The sequence below is a fragment of the Protopterus annectens genome, chromosome 2.part0 (genome assembly GCF_019279795.1).
Source record: "Protopterus annectens isolate FY-2018-M chromosome 2.part0, PAN1.0, whole genome shotgun sequence".
Lineage (NCBI taxonomy): Eukaryota > Metazoa > Chordata > Ceratodontiformes > Protopteridae > Protopterus > Protopterus annectens.
In genome coordinates this window covers 1,849,819,804-1,849,837,303 of record NC_056728.1, presented here as the reverse complement: position 1 = coordinate 1,849,837,303, position 17,500 = coordinate 1,849,819,804, and positions in this window count along the sequence as shown.

Here is a 17,500-nt window from a genome sequence, read left to right as displayed (position 1 = left end):
TTGTGTGTTTTCAGGCTTTTGGATTTCAGGCTTTTGTGTTTTCAGGCTTTTGGTCTCAGGCTTATGAATTTCAAGCTTATGATCATTCAGGCTTCTGAAGGGGAAATATATACATATATATATATATATATATATATATATATATATATATATATATATAACTTCCAGCACTCAAAGTAGCAAAGCTGATAAATCCAATATCGGATGAAGTAATTCAGACCCAAAAGCACTTTAGAGGTACAAAAGTACTTTTAATATAAGACGGAACAAATATTCAGGTAGCTCCATCATGCAGCTATTCGGCTCAACTGAAGAAAAACACAGATCGGTGACCGATTTCGCCCTCTGGCTTCGTCAGTGTAAAATTACAAGCAAGCATCACACCAGCCCATGTTTTATAGTGAGGAGATTTCTGGCAATGACAGTTACATTGAAAAAAGTAAGTAAAATATATTTAACAAAGAATCAATAAACAAATAAATATATACATACATATGTATATAAAGTATATAGGCATATACATAATAATATAAATTTTAATCTCCATGTTCAATATATTATCATACTTTGAAATAAAACTATAAATAACCCTCCCGGAAGACCCATTGTCTCAGGACGTGGGTCTTTGACGGAACCTTTGTCTATTTATTTGGAACAACAATAAAAACTTTTGCTAGGACTTGTTAGAGCCAGGCTTAAAGATTCTAGTGACTTTTATGTCTCATGGATGATTTGCAAGTTGACCCTGATTGTTTCCTTTTGTACCTCTAAAGTGCTTTTGGGTCTGAATTACTTCATCCGATACTGGATTTATCAGCTTTGCTACTTTGAGTGCTGGAATTTTTTGTTTTGGAACTTTGTATTCTACTCCGTGCACCAGTTTTGGCGATGTGCACTCAATTTTGGTGTGTTTATACTCGTAGTGCTGTTGCTTTGAACATTTGGATTACATTTCTTTTTTGTGACTCATTGAATTGGGACTCTATACATTCATGGCTAACAGAGACAACCTTCGTGCTTTTGTTATGAACTTATTGCAAGATATGGACGATTTGACCTTCTTTGAGGGTCAAAATGGCATCACCAGCAATGACAATTCTTTAGGGTTGAGTGAGACTTTTAGTATGTCACATTTGTTAAAAGAATTAACACTACATACCAAGAAGTATTGTTCAACTACTTGGCATATTAAACTACTAAAAGCATATAAAGGGGATGAGATAGCTCCACGTGGTTTACGTGCTTACTTGGAACCAGGTGTTGGGAAAGATGATCTTGACTTCATGAACAAATGGCGTTGTATACAAAACACAGCATCTAAATTGTTCATTGAATTACTTATTGAATACTATGAACGTGCACTTGTGGGAATGAAGGGGAAACTTGATGATTGTCTTGATACAATACAACAGCACAATAATCAAAGTGACTATGACAAATTGTATGAGACTTATTTGACTGAAGCAAATGGTTTTGAGAAAGAAATAAAAAATAATAAGCTTAAGAAATTTAACTGAGATATGGGTGATGTCAAAAATAATACAGTTTATTCTTGGAAATCAATGAAGAGATCTGTCAGGTACTCTGAACCTGCTAATAAGCATTTTAAACAAAAGCATAAAAGAAATAGATCTATACTTAAGCCTACCAGAACCATTGATTTGACCACTGATTCTAGTACCTCTGATGCTTCTTTGAATCCCCCAAGTACCGATACCGAAACAGAAGATTTGGAGGAACAAATTTCACCTTTACATCATAAGAGATCGAGGTGCAGAATAGGCCCTTTAGAAGAGGAGGGCGGAAGCATCGCAGGCAGATGAGGGAGCAACATGGAACAAATATTCTGGGACCTTACCAAAATGTAGAATTTAATGTTCATATAGACATGGATGATCTCATAGTCAATTTAACTGACTATGTGTTGACACCTTTTGAAAAAAGTGTGCTTAATAAAAGATCTAGCTATGTACCTTTTTGTTTTGTTTCTGAATTTGATTTATGTCTTGATTTAAAACAATTTTGTAGGAATTTAAATCTTAAATATTTTTTCAGTAATATATCTGATACTGAAAATGTCACTTACACTGCTGATTTTCTTAACCCTTTTTACTTCAGAAAATCTGCTTTTCAACCACCATACCATCCTCGTGTTAAGTTGTTTGAGGATTTAGTTTTACATGAGCTACATATGGGACAAAACTCTATTTAGTGAGTTTGGTGATAATTTAACAAAACAAGAAGGACAGGCACTAGCACGTCTTAAAAATAATCATGACATAATAATAGTTAATGCTGATAAAGGGGGAGCGGTAGTCATCTGGTTTAAGAAAGATTGTCTAACTGAAGCTCATAAACAGTTGAATGATGTTAGATTTTATTATAAGCTACCTTTAGATCCTGCTATGGACTTTAAGAAAAAGATTGATGAATTTTTACACATTGCAGTAATAAATGGGGATATATCAGATTCCCTGCATAGACAACTGACAGTGGACAATCCAAAACCCCAGAGGTTCTACATTCTCCCCAAAATTCACAAACCTATAAATAACCCTCCCAGAAGACCCATTGTCTCAGGATGTGGGTCTTTGATGGAACCTTTGTCTATTTATTTGGAACAACAATTAAAACTTTTGCTAGGACTTGTTAGAGCCAGGCTTAAAGATTCTAGTGACTTTTTATGTCTCATGGATGATTTGCAAGTTGACCCTGATTGTTTCCTTTGCACACTTGATGTGCAATCATTATACACAAACATTCTGCACCATGGTGGTATATCAGCTCTCAGACACTGGCTTACCTTTTATGGGAAATATAGCCATACCCACATTGAATTCTTGATTGCTTTGTTTAAGATAGTACTGGAATATAATGTTTTCTACTTTTGTGGTGACTGTTACCTACAAATGAGAGGAACTGCCATGGGCACCACATTCGCACCCATCTATGCGGACCTTTATATGGGGTATCTTGAGTGGCAACTAATATATCTGCATAAAAACATTTTTAAGAACGATTTGGTGATGTGGCGTCGCTATTTGGATGATTGCTGGGGTGTCTGTCTGGTCTGGAAATTTGGAAGGTTGGAAGGATTTTGTAAAATATCTCAACTCTAATGATCTTGGTTTAAAATTTATTGATAGAATAGAGATGAACAAAACTGATTTTTTGGATGTACAGGTAACTAAAGCAACAGATGGTACTATTAATACAGGCCTTTTTTGTAAACAGTTTACTAAGAATGCTATATTATAGGCAAGTAGTTGCCATCCAAAACACATCACTCATAATATACCTAAGTCGCAGTTTTGCAGACTCAGACGTATATGTAATGAACAAAAAGATTACAAGATGGAATTGAATAATATGAGTGATAGATTCATTAAAAGAGGTTATGACAAACATAACATCCATATACAAAAATCGATGGCTCTCAACTATTCCAGGCATGAATTTCTGAAATCAACCAATTTCAATTCAGATTCAGATAACTCTAGCATATTTAAACCTAAGTAATCAAAATGTTAGATGTGTGGTTAATTATGGAACAAATTTTTTCAAGATACTTACTGTTATAGATAACCATTGGGAAGTGCTCAAATCGGATCCTTTTTTTGATCAGCTTCTGGATTCTAGATGTTTATATAGTTTTAGATGGGGTAAGAACTTAGGGGAATCCCTTTTTTGGTTTAAACAGATTGATTGGCCTAAGGATGGTATATCCAGAGACTTACCAATTGGTTCACATGCCTGTGGTAACTGTATATACTGTAAGGTGATGTCACGAACGTAATCTTTCACTTCTGTTAATACCTCTAAAGTTTTTGATATTAAACATCTTATCACTTGTCGCACAGAATGGGTGATATACATGGCAGTATGCCAATGTGGTGCCTTTTATATCGGACAAATCTCTAGAAGTTTGAAGAGCAGGATTGCTTTACATTTGAGTGATATCAATTGTAAACGCGTAAAAAGTGCTCTATATAAACATTCATGTGACCATAATACTGCTTCATTTCTCTTTGTTGGCATTGATGCTATCAAGGGTAGTAGATTATCTGATTTAAGCAAACATGAAATTTTGGATAAAAAAGAAAGAATGTGGATGATTAAACTTGGGGCTCTGTACAAACCCAGTCTAATGATCACTGGTAACTAAAACCCCTTCTCCCCCCTTTTTTCCTTCTTCATTTGCTTTTTTTCTTCCCTAACAGATTTTTAGTTTATATCTAATAACTATCTTGTCATACTCATTAATGGGTATATGTAGATGTATGAGATTATGCACTTTTTGGTATTTATTCATGTATAGTTTAAAGTTAACATTTAATAGTGTTTTTTCTATTTCAAAGTATGATAATATATTGAACATGGAGATTAAAATTTATATTATTATGTATATGCCTATATACTTTATATACATATGTATGTATATATTTATTTGTTTTTTTATTCTTTGTTTAATATATTTTACTCATTTTTTCAATGTAACTGTCATTGCCAGAAATCTCCTCACTATAAAACATGGGCTGGTGTGATGTTTGCTTTTAATTTTACACTGACGACGCCAGGGGGTGAAATCGGTCACCGATCTGTGTTTTTCTTCAGTTGAGCTGAATGGCTGCATGATGGAGCTACCTGAATGTTTGTTCCATCTTATATTAAAAGTACTTTTGTACCTCTAAAGTGCTTTTGGGTCTGAATTACTTCATCCGATATTGGATTTATCAGCTTTGCTACTTTGAGTGCTGGAATTTTTTGTTTTGGAACTTTGTATTCTACTCCGTGCACCATTTTTGGCGAAGTGCACTCATTTCTCTTGGTGTATGTATATATATATATATATATATATATATATATATATATATATATATATATATATATATATATATATATATATATATATATATATATAAAATTAACTCACAACATGGATAAATCAAAATATTAAAAACTCAAAATATTGAAATCTTTTCATGCTCCCCTGCACCCCCTCACCCCTGCTAACTATGTAAACCAACTCTGGAATCACACAGCAGTAGTTGTGTTGTGCCTTTCGGCTTTTCTCGGTTAGGGGTCGCCACAGCGGAACTCTGGTCTGCTAATGATTGGCAGTAGATTTTTACGTGCTGGCTTGCTGGGCCTAACGCACAACCTTCAATGAAGGAATGCCCATTCATGCATGTCACCACACAGAAGATGCTCTAACTGAGAATCGAACGAGCAACGTCTAACTGTGAGGTGACAACACTACCGCAGCACCACCACCGCAGTGCAGTAGGAAAAGGGTAAATTCTCCTTTACAATATTTTGAGTTTTCCACATTTTGACTGTTAGTATTTTGAATCTTCATTCAAATGAATACACCCAGTTATTCTGAATGCTGACAGATCAGAATGTAAACAGAGGTAAGTGGGTTGGTATTAGGGCTGCAAATGCATTTGTGTAAGTGTTTGTAGGATAGGGTAAGGGTTAGGTAAGAATAAAGCTTTATTGTTGTGCATGTTTCTGGGCCTGAGCCTGTCATGTGTAGTTGTAGTGCGAGGGAAATGGTTACTAATGTGTGTTAGCCCTAACCCTGACCCTAACCCTATCCCAGCAACTTGCCTTAGAAAAAAGCTTACCATAACACCATCACTATCCAGGCAAACCACATTCTGTAATATTAGTATGGTTTAATGGCTCTTCTTGTTTTACCTTAGTGCAGTTAATTAGACTGTTTACCTGTTTTTATTTTTATTTATTTATTTCCTAACATGGCCTCAAACTGAATGCCAAAAAATGCATCATCATCCCCTTTGGGGAGACTGACCTCCCCACAAATTATCACATTAGTAATAAAGTCCTAAGCATGCAATCAGTTGTGAGGGACTTGGACACCCAGGTTGACAGCGAACTGACTTTTGATCATCATATTACCTCCACTGTATGGAAAGCCTTCTATATGGCCCACCTCATCAGTAAGGGTATCTCATTCAGGGACAATGTGGCCATAACATCCCTGTATTTTTCCCTTATAAGACCCATTATTGAGTACAATGCCCCTTTCAGCTTGTACCTCCCAACGCACATGTAGCAACTGGGAGACCACAGTGGCTCTTCACCAGGAGAAACCAGGGCCTCAAACATCTACCCTACACAGATAGACTAAAGGCCCTGTCCCTCTACTTAGTCTCATACAGACTCCTCAGAGGTAACCTCCTTCTGGCATACAAAGCAATCTTAGACCCCGCCTTGATGGGACTGCTGAATATCCACAAGTTAGGCTCCACTCAAGTAACCACAAGCATGACCTCAACCTTGTCTGTGACATCAACAGGACTTGTTGGCAGAACAGATTTGTGTCCTAGAGACTCATCCTTTTGTGGAATAAAGTCCCTCTCCACATCAAGCAGAGTACCTCATTAACCCTTTTTAAGCGCAGCCTGGATAACTGGATGGGGAACAGAAAATACACCCCAGGGATTCCACCTGTGTCCCTGCTGGACAGTGGCATCAAGTGCTGAATTGTTGAAACATGGGCTTAATTCTTGGCTAGGCTTGTAGACATCTCAAGGCCAAAAGCCTAGTAACTTCCTATGATCCTAACAAATTAAGGTGGGTCGTGAGAGTCTGTATTTTGATGTGCCATCATTATTTAGTTTGGTGTCAGTATTGTGAGTGCCTACATTTTAATGTGTCAAAATCTTGAACTATACTTATTTATAGATAGACAAATAGATAGAAGTATATATAAATAGATATGCATACAGATAGATATGAAATGCATACAGATGCATACAGATAATCAAATGTTCACAAGATCAGCTTTCATGATATTAAGCATAAATACTCAAAACACAAAAAAATCATAAAAAACACACTATACACTTTATGGGTAAGGGCAAGCCTCCCCCCTGCACCTTCACACTACAGTGGGAAAAGGGAACAGTCCCCAATCCACATTGTTTTATGATCTCAAACACACACACACACACACACACACACACACACACACACACACACACACACACACACACAAAAGTTAGCAAAGTGCAATCACCTGACTTTCAATCAACTGCACCTGCTTTTGTTCCATTCCTTCCACCAGAATTCTAAATTGCATATACATAGTGCATATATATATATATATATATATATATATATATATATATATATATATATATATATAATGTATAAATGGATAGATTGCAAAAGTCACAATACCAACAAAAACAAATACTGATAAAAACCAAGTACATCCAAACCAAATGTTTTTACAAGGGGACAAACCCCCAGTATCCCCCATATGGGTGTCTGTAATATTCATTTGGTTAATATTTTGTGTTTTTGTATTATTTTTCAATATTTTGACTGCTATGTGTTTATTTTACTTATTCTTTGTTTACTGGTTTAGTCCCACTAGGCTAGTGGCATCTTTTTAGTGGACACCTAATGAGACATTTATACTAGTAGTAGAAATTTGGTGAGGGTATCAGGGACCTTTCCCTCCTCTTTTTTGATAGGTGGTGTTTGATCTTTTATATCTGCTTGAAGTAACACCAGCTCAAGCAGATGGGACCTCAGTTTATCATCTGTTCTGAAGGATGGCACAATCATTTTGTTCTAGATATCAGCCCAGGATCACTGTATATTTTCTGTATATTAAAGCAGCATAACTGTACTGTACTGTAGTATGTTGTAAGGCATTTGGCCAAAATCATAGCTACAAATGGGCCTCAGACTGGCATGTGCAACTGGCTAAATGTATATAATAAACGTACAGTTCACATCTCCCAAAGGCAGTCTAAATAACAGTATATTACAGTTGTATAGCTGGCATGTTACAAGGAGAGTAAAAGGAGTTGCAAACATGGATGTAGCAAGGCATACACTGTGTACATCATGGTTACAAGTTTAATAAGGATGGATATGATCTGCTGGCTCTGGTAGTGAATCAAGAGTTCAAGTAAGCTGCACAGAACTCAGAAATGTTCTCCTGGCTATACCAGTCTCTGATATGCAACAGCCATCCACAGGGCATGTGCAACGGTATATACAGCATGATGAAGAGGAATGCATGGGAGGCCTTAATGTGAGCATGAGCTCATGTCAGCTGCCAGGGGATGAGATCTTAGAGCATTTACCTGAAAATCTTATGGCTGCATGGAAGATGTTTTCACATGATCAGGTTTCACTCTAAGGGGAACAAGTGGGACCATGTATTGCAGAGGTAAATTGTTGTCAGGCAGGAGGAGCAAAATGATATAAAAAAATGTAAAAAGTCTTGACATATACACTACAATTTTATTGTATAAAGTTATATTTCTTAAATGACTTTTTACTAGAATACCTTGCCTTGTTGGTTATTTTCTTTTTTCTTAAAGCTATTTTATTTTTGTCAGTCTCTTTGTAGTACTGAAAAAGTGTGCTGTTCAGAAATGTGCACTACCTTGGACAAGGGCTATATTGTTAAAGTTGGTCTGCAAGCTAGTGTAAAATCCCAAAAATGATCCTAACTGCAAAGTTATTCAATAGAATATGACGTTAAACTGGGAAAATCTTTGAAGATGAAAATAATTTGATCTAAGAGTCGATACTGCAAATTCTCTTATAAGCAATGTAAGATTAAGAACCATAAGAATGATAGTTTGTCTTCCTGACTACTGCAAGCAATTTTCCATCATGGCAAATTTTGTCACTGACTTCTTACTATTCAGATCAGTTGCTATTATCAAACTGGGAAGCTTAAACAAATGTTAAACAATATCAATTTAAAATCAGCCAGAAGATGAAGAAAGAAAAAGCAAAGTTGTGTATAACCATTAAACTGCAAGTCAGATTTACAAATGTACCTCACTGAGCAACATATAAGCATTAAGCAGCACTGGTGACAATACACGTGTGTGATTAGAGGAACAAAACTCTGAATCTCCCTCCTAGGAGCTTGAAAACTGGTTCAAGACTGACCTGCTGTCAGACCTAGATCATTCATCCATCTATAAACCTACTGCAGGCCACAATGCCAAAACTAATCTAAGATCATGAACTGCTAGTAAACATACCTCTCAACCATACCAAATTCCTTGATATTTACCAGTTTTGAGGACAAAATAATGGGGGTGCCACGAATTCCCAAGTGGCCCCTTTAATTCCTGTTTTTTTTTTTTGATTATTTTATTTATTTATTTATTTGTTTATTTATTTATTTATTTATTTATGTATTTATTTATTTATTTTTTTGTGTTACCACTTTAAATTTATGGCTGACGTCACCACACATCACTGGTCTACAGGGGAGTGCATGATGACATCAACTACTGCCTGTTGGACTCAGTCAAATATTTATTTTTAACTATTTGGACGGAACTGGAATATAACAGCAATGGCAGCAGAATAAGTTTTGTAGAATGCTACCACATTTCCCAGCCTCCAGGTAAGAAAAAAGAACTAACAGGCTGGTAATGCTGCTTAGTGGCATAGCTTCTGTATTTTATGTGCTGCAAGTTCTAATAACTGTAGTTTATCTACTGCAAGTTGGCAAAATGTGTGCTTAATTGTGAAGTCACTGTGTCCGAGAACTGCAGTTTTTTATCTGTTGCAAAGTCTGAGAACTATTTAATATTTTATATTTTAATGGGCCGTTAATTCATCTTTGTGTGTCTGTATATTTTAACTGGTGCTGCTGCAAAGTCCAAGACCTAATGGGCCATGCTGCAAAGTAAGTCCGAGAACTGTAGTACTGTAATGCTGCTTAGGTTGGTATAAGTCCATGAAATACTACAAAGTTTAACGGACATTAAAGGCTGTGTGATCTTCTGCTGGCAAAGTGTGCATGTTTAGCAGCTTCTGTATTTTAACTGCTGCTGCAAAGGGCTGCTTGTGGCTTTGTGTGTGTGAACTGCTGCAAAGTTTAATGTCTTCTGTAGGCAAAGTGTGTGTTTTAATGGCTTCTGTATTTTAACTGCTGCTGCAAAGTCCGAGGAATGCTTCTGTAAATTTATCTTGTCCGAGAGCTAACAGGTCATGTTGTTAAGTAAGTCTGAGATATGGTGATGCTGCTTAAAGTCTGTGAACCGCTGTAAAGTTTAACGGCCATTCTGCAAAGTAATTCCAAGATCCATGACCCAAACAGCCATTAATGGCTTCTTTATTTTTAACTGCTGCAACAGCCGTTAATGGCTTTTATTTAACTGCTGCAAAGGAGTGTGTCTCAGTAATAAGTGAGAGGGAGATGTTGCAGCAATATGTATTTTGATTGTTTGTTACCGTTCACTGGTTGAAATTTTTGAATGAACGTATTTAGCTAAAGATCCTAAAACCATTTTTTGATCTGAAGAAGCTGGTGGATAGCCCATGACAGTGCTTACTACTTCATTAAATGTTCTAGTCGTGTTTTGTTTTGCTTATTTCTTTTGCATTTTAGCTATTTTTTGTGCATTAATCCTAGTTGCTGGTCTTTTTTCATAAGTTTGTTACTTTGTTTTATAAAATATTGAAAACCCAGAATAGAGCCACATTTTTCTCTGCTCTCAAGACATTTATTAGAGCAGCTTTGTTTATTTTAATATGAACATTCTGGCATCTGATGCTTTCATAAACATCAGTTTTTATTGCTCATTTATTTATTTATTTTATTGACTCCAGTATATATACTATCCCCCGAATTCGCTATACTTCCATGCAGGACTAGCTTAGTCCTGCACAGACATGGCCATTTAGGAGCAGGATGGCAGCGCGCCAGGCATATTAATGAAGGTGCGCTGCCTGAGCTCCTAAACAGACATGGAGAGTGTACAAGTGCAGGGGGTGTGTCTGAGAGCAGAGCTCTCAGGATATACATGCCCCTGCAATGAAGAACAGCAGTTTTGGAATAAGAATGAGTGAGACCGCTCATAGATGTCTGCATACTCCCAACAACATCCGCCCAAGTTTATAAGAGCAACAGTTAAAATATAAAATATAAACAAGCTGTTTTTTTTTTTTTTAATGAAACAGATAAAATGTAACCGTAGGTGCGCGGGTTTGCTCATTGCTTAGCTATGTTTATTGCAGCTTAAATGGCACAAGAGGATAAAAATCAAGATATATGCAAATGAAATAGTTCTGCAATAGTGTAGTGGGCAGAGCATTCACCTTATGTGCAGTCATTTCTGGTTTGAGTCTCTCTCCAGTACATTCCAGTTTCCATGTCAAATCACTTTATGAACAATATCTTTTGGTGCATAACCTACTAAATAACATATATTTGTGAACTGGAGTACTGCATTAAATGCAGATGTGAGGTGCCATTGTCATAATGTTGTAAAATCCACAGATAATTGCAAGTGCCCCATACAGTATATGTACACATGAATCGGGGATACAAATTGAAGGTACAATGTGTAATGAATGATAAATCCATAGAGTTTCCAAATCCACCACCTCCCAAGAACCATTTTACATTACTGTCTAAATTAGTGTGGGGTTAAGCGGGAGTAAGCACTATTAAGCAAAAGTATGCATATTTAACCCTGTTTGTGTGGGGGTAAGCAATGCGCACACAGGTTAAGCAATACTGAAGCTAACTGTCTGTAAGCATATTTAACCGGAGGTTAGCATTGCTTACCTTCATGCATACCCACTTACAATTGCCTTAATCACTCTGTATGCAACAGCTACTGTTCTGGCCAGAAATGAACAGTCTTTGCAGGTCTTGAACCCACGATGCTGTATACTATAATCATAGTAATTAACCACTAAGCCATAACAGCAGCACATAAGATTAAGGTATCACCAAACAGATCCTCACTATAAGAAAATCAAACTGAACATGTGAAATTAATATATATACAGTTTTATGTTGTATAACCTACTACATAACATAAATATGTGAACTGGAGTGCTGTATTAAGCCCAGATGTGAGGTGTCATTGTCATAAAGTGTTGAAATCTCCTAATAAACACAAGGACCCCATACAGGGTACGTACACATGAATCATGGATACCAAACACATATATAACATGTAATGAATAATAAATCAATGCCAAAAAGCAAATAGTATGCAAATTAAAAATTAAGCAATGCTAAACATTGCACAGTCCAGCTTACTAGGTGTAAGCAATGTGTAGGCCAGCTAACTCAGTTTGCCCATTGGTATACCCCTTTAAGCAATGCCACCCTTAAGTAGGCAGGTTTGACCATAGCTTAGCATTTTCAAAACTGTCCAATCACTGCAAAAAGTGTGGGAAATCGGCCCTATTTAAATCCAACAGGTGGGAATACATCTCAAAACTGGTTGCAGCTTCCTCCTGTAGGCACTATGACTGGTATGGGAGAGAGTGTGCACTTTCAGGTGCAGCACTGGGGCATCCAGGAGTCCAGAGTCATGGCAGGACTCCTTGTGAAAGACCATGACTGCTGCAGGGCCAGTACCAGGGATCCCAGTACAAAGCGGAAGCCTGGGACCATCTTGCCCATGACCTCACCAGTGCCATGGGCATACCCTGAACTAGTGAGCAGGTCAGGCATCACTATACCGACCTGAATCAGAGAAAAAGGGATATCTTAGATCAGTGGATCCAAGAGGCTAGGAGGATGGGGGATGTCCCACCCATGTGCAAGTATCAGTCCACTACCTGTTTAATAATTGCCAACTTATGTATATTATGGATAGGTAAGGCTAAATATTCCTCTTATGTCTTTCACAGTGGCTGATGAGCAGGCTGCGAACCAGGAAGCCCATGCCTGTAGATTGCAGCAGTTGTGACGAGAGGCAGGTTAGTAATACTCTTGCATGTACTGTCATAGGAAACACATCTAAAAGTAGTAGTAAGTTAATCAACTGTATAAAACCTGTATTGTTTAAGGCATGTACTGCATACACCAGATAATATGGCAGGAAGAGTCTCATATAGGTTGTATGTAAATAAAAGCATAATAGCCTGACAATAAAGGTCTAACTGCTGGACTGCATGTGTTTACAATGGTATATGGTAATGTAGAGTTGCAATCTCTTAATAGTACTATTGTATTAAGCACTGTTACCCACACTGTGCTACATAAATAAAATGTGTAGGAATGTCTGTATATGACTGCTGTAATCACAAGAGGTCATATAGTACAACTGAGGGAGACTTAGACAGAAAACAGTGAAAAGACAGACAATATAATCCAAATAGCACACTCAACTGAGATGTGAACTGCTGTATTTTTAACACACACAGCCATAGTTCGAGTCCTGGGAGTGGTAGTAGGCTGTATGCAAAATCATACCCCACAACTGTATAGATATGTTCAGAGTGTCCAGTAAATTGGCCAATATCTGCTGCCTGTCACCCTGTCTCCATGGCAAATCAGTGAGATGATCCCAGACATTTAGGCAGCAAATAAGAAATACAACTGATTGTCAGACATCTATAAGAACAACCTTGTCACTGTAGCAACTCCCCAAAATGTTATGAGAGTAATAAGCCAAGTATGTCCCATGTCCACCCCCATGTTGTCAAGCTGTGACCAGAGTGTGTGCAGTAACAGAGTGAGACGTATGTGCATAATACTAATATGGAATCTGATAATATGTGTGGCAACATTCAGGTAGTGATACCAAACATTGCTCCCACAGGTCTGTCAGATATGAAAACTGTGCCTAGAAATAAAAGATTGATATCCTGTACTGGTACTGTTTACTCTGGTATTGTATGTCATTGTTAGTGTTGCAGTTGCTCTGAATAATAAGGTATTACTCATCACTGTCACCCACACTGTGCTACATAATAAATCTGTCTAGGAAATCCTGTATAAGAGTGTTGTAATTACAAGGTCAGAGTGTAAAACCACAGGAGAATTATAGAGAGAAATCAGACAAAAGATGCACAGCAATATCTATATAGCACACTCAACTGTGATAAACACTGTTTTTTTTTTAGCAGACACAGCCATGGTTCGAATCCTGAGAGTGGTAGTAAGCTGTATGCAGAATCATACCCCATAAATGTACAAAATTGTCCAGAATGTCCAGTTAATTAGCCCATATTTGCCGGCTGTTACCCTGTCCCCCAGGCATATTAGTGTGCTACTGTTTGACATGTAGGCAGCATTTCATGTCATATAACTGACTGTCAGGCCTGTACATATTTGGAAAATGTCAATGAAAACAAACCTGTCATTGTGCAACTCACCAAAGATTTAAAAGGGCAATAGTCAAAATATGGTGGGAGGTTGGCATAATGGTTAAGATGTTTACCTTACAAACACAAGTTCCAGGGTTTGATTTTCGGATGGGGTAAATGGCTAGGTTTAAAATGGCCCATAAAGGTAGTTAGCCTAGTACTAACCTATGAAGGCCTATGAAGGCCTATATGTCCCTGTTCACCTGCATTTGGTCAAGACATGCCCAGAGTGTGTGCAATAAGAGATGGACAGGTATGTGCATAACATCAAACTGGAATCTGGGAATATGTGTAGAAACAGTTAAGTAGTCTTAACAAACAAAACCTCCACAGGTATACCAGGTAAGAGGTGTATACTGCAGGTAAAACTCAGTTCATGTATATAGTTGTCTACATCCATACCACTTTCCAAACTAAGGGCATAGGGTAGTGTACTAATACCTGTAAGGTATGGATCACAGCACTGACTAGGAAAGTAATGAAAACTACAGGAATATACTGGTTGTTAATTGACATCTTTCTCTCCCCCCACCATATCTGCAACAATAAATTAAATACACAACTCAATCAGTATGTGCTGCATTAACTCTACTGTTGGGACATATGTCCTATTGTTTGATAAATATTTAAATTTGTTTCTATGCATGTGCCATGTTGAAATACTCCCACATTGGTGGCATGCTGCCATCAATGTACCTGAATGCTGTTGTAATGGCCACTGTGGTTCCATATATGCATGTGTTCTATTTGCTATGCAACTGTTTCATAGCTGGTGTTTTGGGTTAATGGGAATATCTATGCATGCTGTTATACCTAATCCTGGAATATGTTGACTATTACTGACCCACATATGTTGTAAAATTGAAACGCCATAGCACGTTTGAGTGGCCGGTCCCAGCGGACCCACGTGTTCCAACTCAACTGGCCGTGGCACAGGGCTCCAGCACATATGGGGCCCAGCCTACAACCTCCTTATCCACTGGTCCTGAACCACCTTTGGGTGGAACTACCTCAGGGGATGGGGCTCTCCCCCCTGGGAGCTGACGCGGACAGGACACTGTCAACAGTCACCAGGTCTGGGGCGTGGTGCGTAGCGAGCTCTGCAGGGAGGTTGGAGGTCTGCTACGCCAGCTTGAGGGCCACGTATTGCAACTAGAGGGTCGGCCTGGCCATCCTACTCAGCCCCCAGCACAGCCACATTTGGGGCTGTGAAGATGCAGTGGTGAGTGCCCATGGGTGGGGACCTCAGTCCCACTGATTGTACTAGGGGGTTCATGGGCTTCCAATTTCCAAATACCCCTCCCCATCAAGGAGTTTACCCCCCACATGTGTCATATACCTCCCCTGTATGCTGTCTTGTTTGTCTTGTCTGTTATCCTACCCAAGCTACCTCCCCAAATATGCCTACTATCCCTCCCCAACATCCCACTCTCACCTGAAAAAAAAAGGCAATCTCTTCCCGAAAAACAATCTCGCCCCATACATACCTCTCCATTTCACATACATGTCCACTGGACACATGTAATCTGGTCTAATTGGCTTCATAACATAGTATTGCTGTCCTCACCCCTCTCTCAGGGGTTTGAGTGTCCAAATCTATCTCCAAATTCAGTGTATATGCACAGCTGTTGCTGTAGAAGAAAAGGGCAGCTATGGACATTCCCTACACCAGTCCTGCACATCCCTAGCTATTTTCCCTACTGTCTTTCCTTCTTTGTTCCCCTTTTTCACCACTTTCCTATCAACCCTTTTTCATTTCTTTTAAAGAAATTAGCATGGGGGTAAGCGGGAGTAAGCACTTTTAAGCAGCAGTAAGCGGGTTTAAGCTTGTTTGTATGGGGGACAAGCAATGCCTACACATGTTAAGCAATTTAAAAGCTAACTGAGTATAAGAAACTGTAACCAGAAGTTAGCAGTGCTTACCTCCCCGCAAACCTCCGCAAACTCGCTTACAACTGTTTAAAAGTGCCTTAATCACTCTGTACCTAATGGCCCTTGTTCTGCCCAGTAACAAAATAAACAGCCTCTACAAGGCTCATAACCTAGGACCCTGCACACCACAGCCAAAGTGATTTACCACTAAGCCATGTCCGATATACATAATCCTGATGTTTTCACAAACATATCACCAGCACAGTTATTCAACAGTACATGAAATGTATTTATACATGTAGATGTATGTGTGTGTATATGTATTTATATATATATATATATATATATATATATATAGGAAGTTACATATTTTGAGGGTGCACATCATACCGAACAGTCAGTATTCCTACAGTTGCCACCTTATCAAACTGACAGTGTATGAGTCACCCATACAAAAGACAATTGTTTCCTGAAACATATACCCACAGAGAAGTCAAAGGATATGACACCCACACAGGTTTGCAAACATAGGAAAGTTTTATTTGTGTACTATCACATTTGTATATGCCATGTCTTATAGCTGTTTATACTTTGAAATGCATGCAAACAGATTAATGCAGCTCTCAAGCGGATCATTTAACACAGTAATGTGAAAGCATAACATATGTTGCTGTCCAGGCCAAGGCCTGCAAGTAGTACAACAGTAAAGACAGACTGGGCCACAGGATAACAGTCAATCAACAGTAAGTAATGCGGATGTATAGTCCAGCAGCCTCTAACTAGACTCTGTATATGATCCATAGGGGGAAAAGACTTAAGTTGACATAATGGGATGCATCTCTTACATAACAAGGCATAACTGAAACCATCAAAATCCAACTGAGAAACAGAACAGTCTGTATAGCAGTAAGCAGTAGGCCAGCAATTTTCCCAAGGTGAAATGTATGGAAATGCACATCCATATACCTTAAGGCAGCTTACTCCTGATATCCCTCACATGTTGTAACAATCTAGGTTATTTATGGTGCATACCCTCCATAGACTGACTTACAGGGGCATATAACACTGTTACATACACTGACCTGTGGACTGCAGAAGGGCACACATGTTTTGTGCAGATGAAGCCCACATATATATGGACCCAACCCCACAATATGTGTGGAGGCCACAACAGCACTGGAATGATGGCAAGAATGGCAACATGACATAATCACAGGCCACTACATAACAACCCCTGACTGCATGTCATATGGACAAAGCCTGGTATGTAGGTGGTGGACAGAGGCTGGAACACAGACCCATATGTGAAATAGTGTTTTCATACACTGAGCAAGTTGCTGGTGTTACAGGATAGTCTGCAACATACCCTTATCCAGGAATATGAAGCCAGAAATACAAATGGATGTAGCCATGTACTGATAGCACTCAACACACACACTGCCAGTGACATATCTGACACAAGAGCTGTGTGGTGGACAGACAAAACATTACA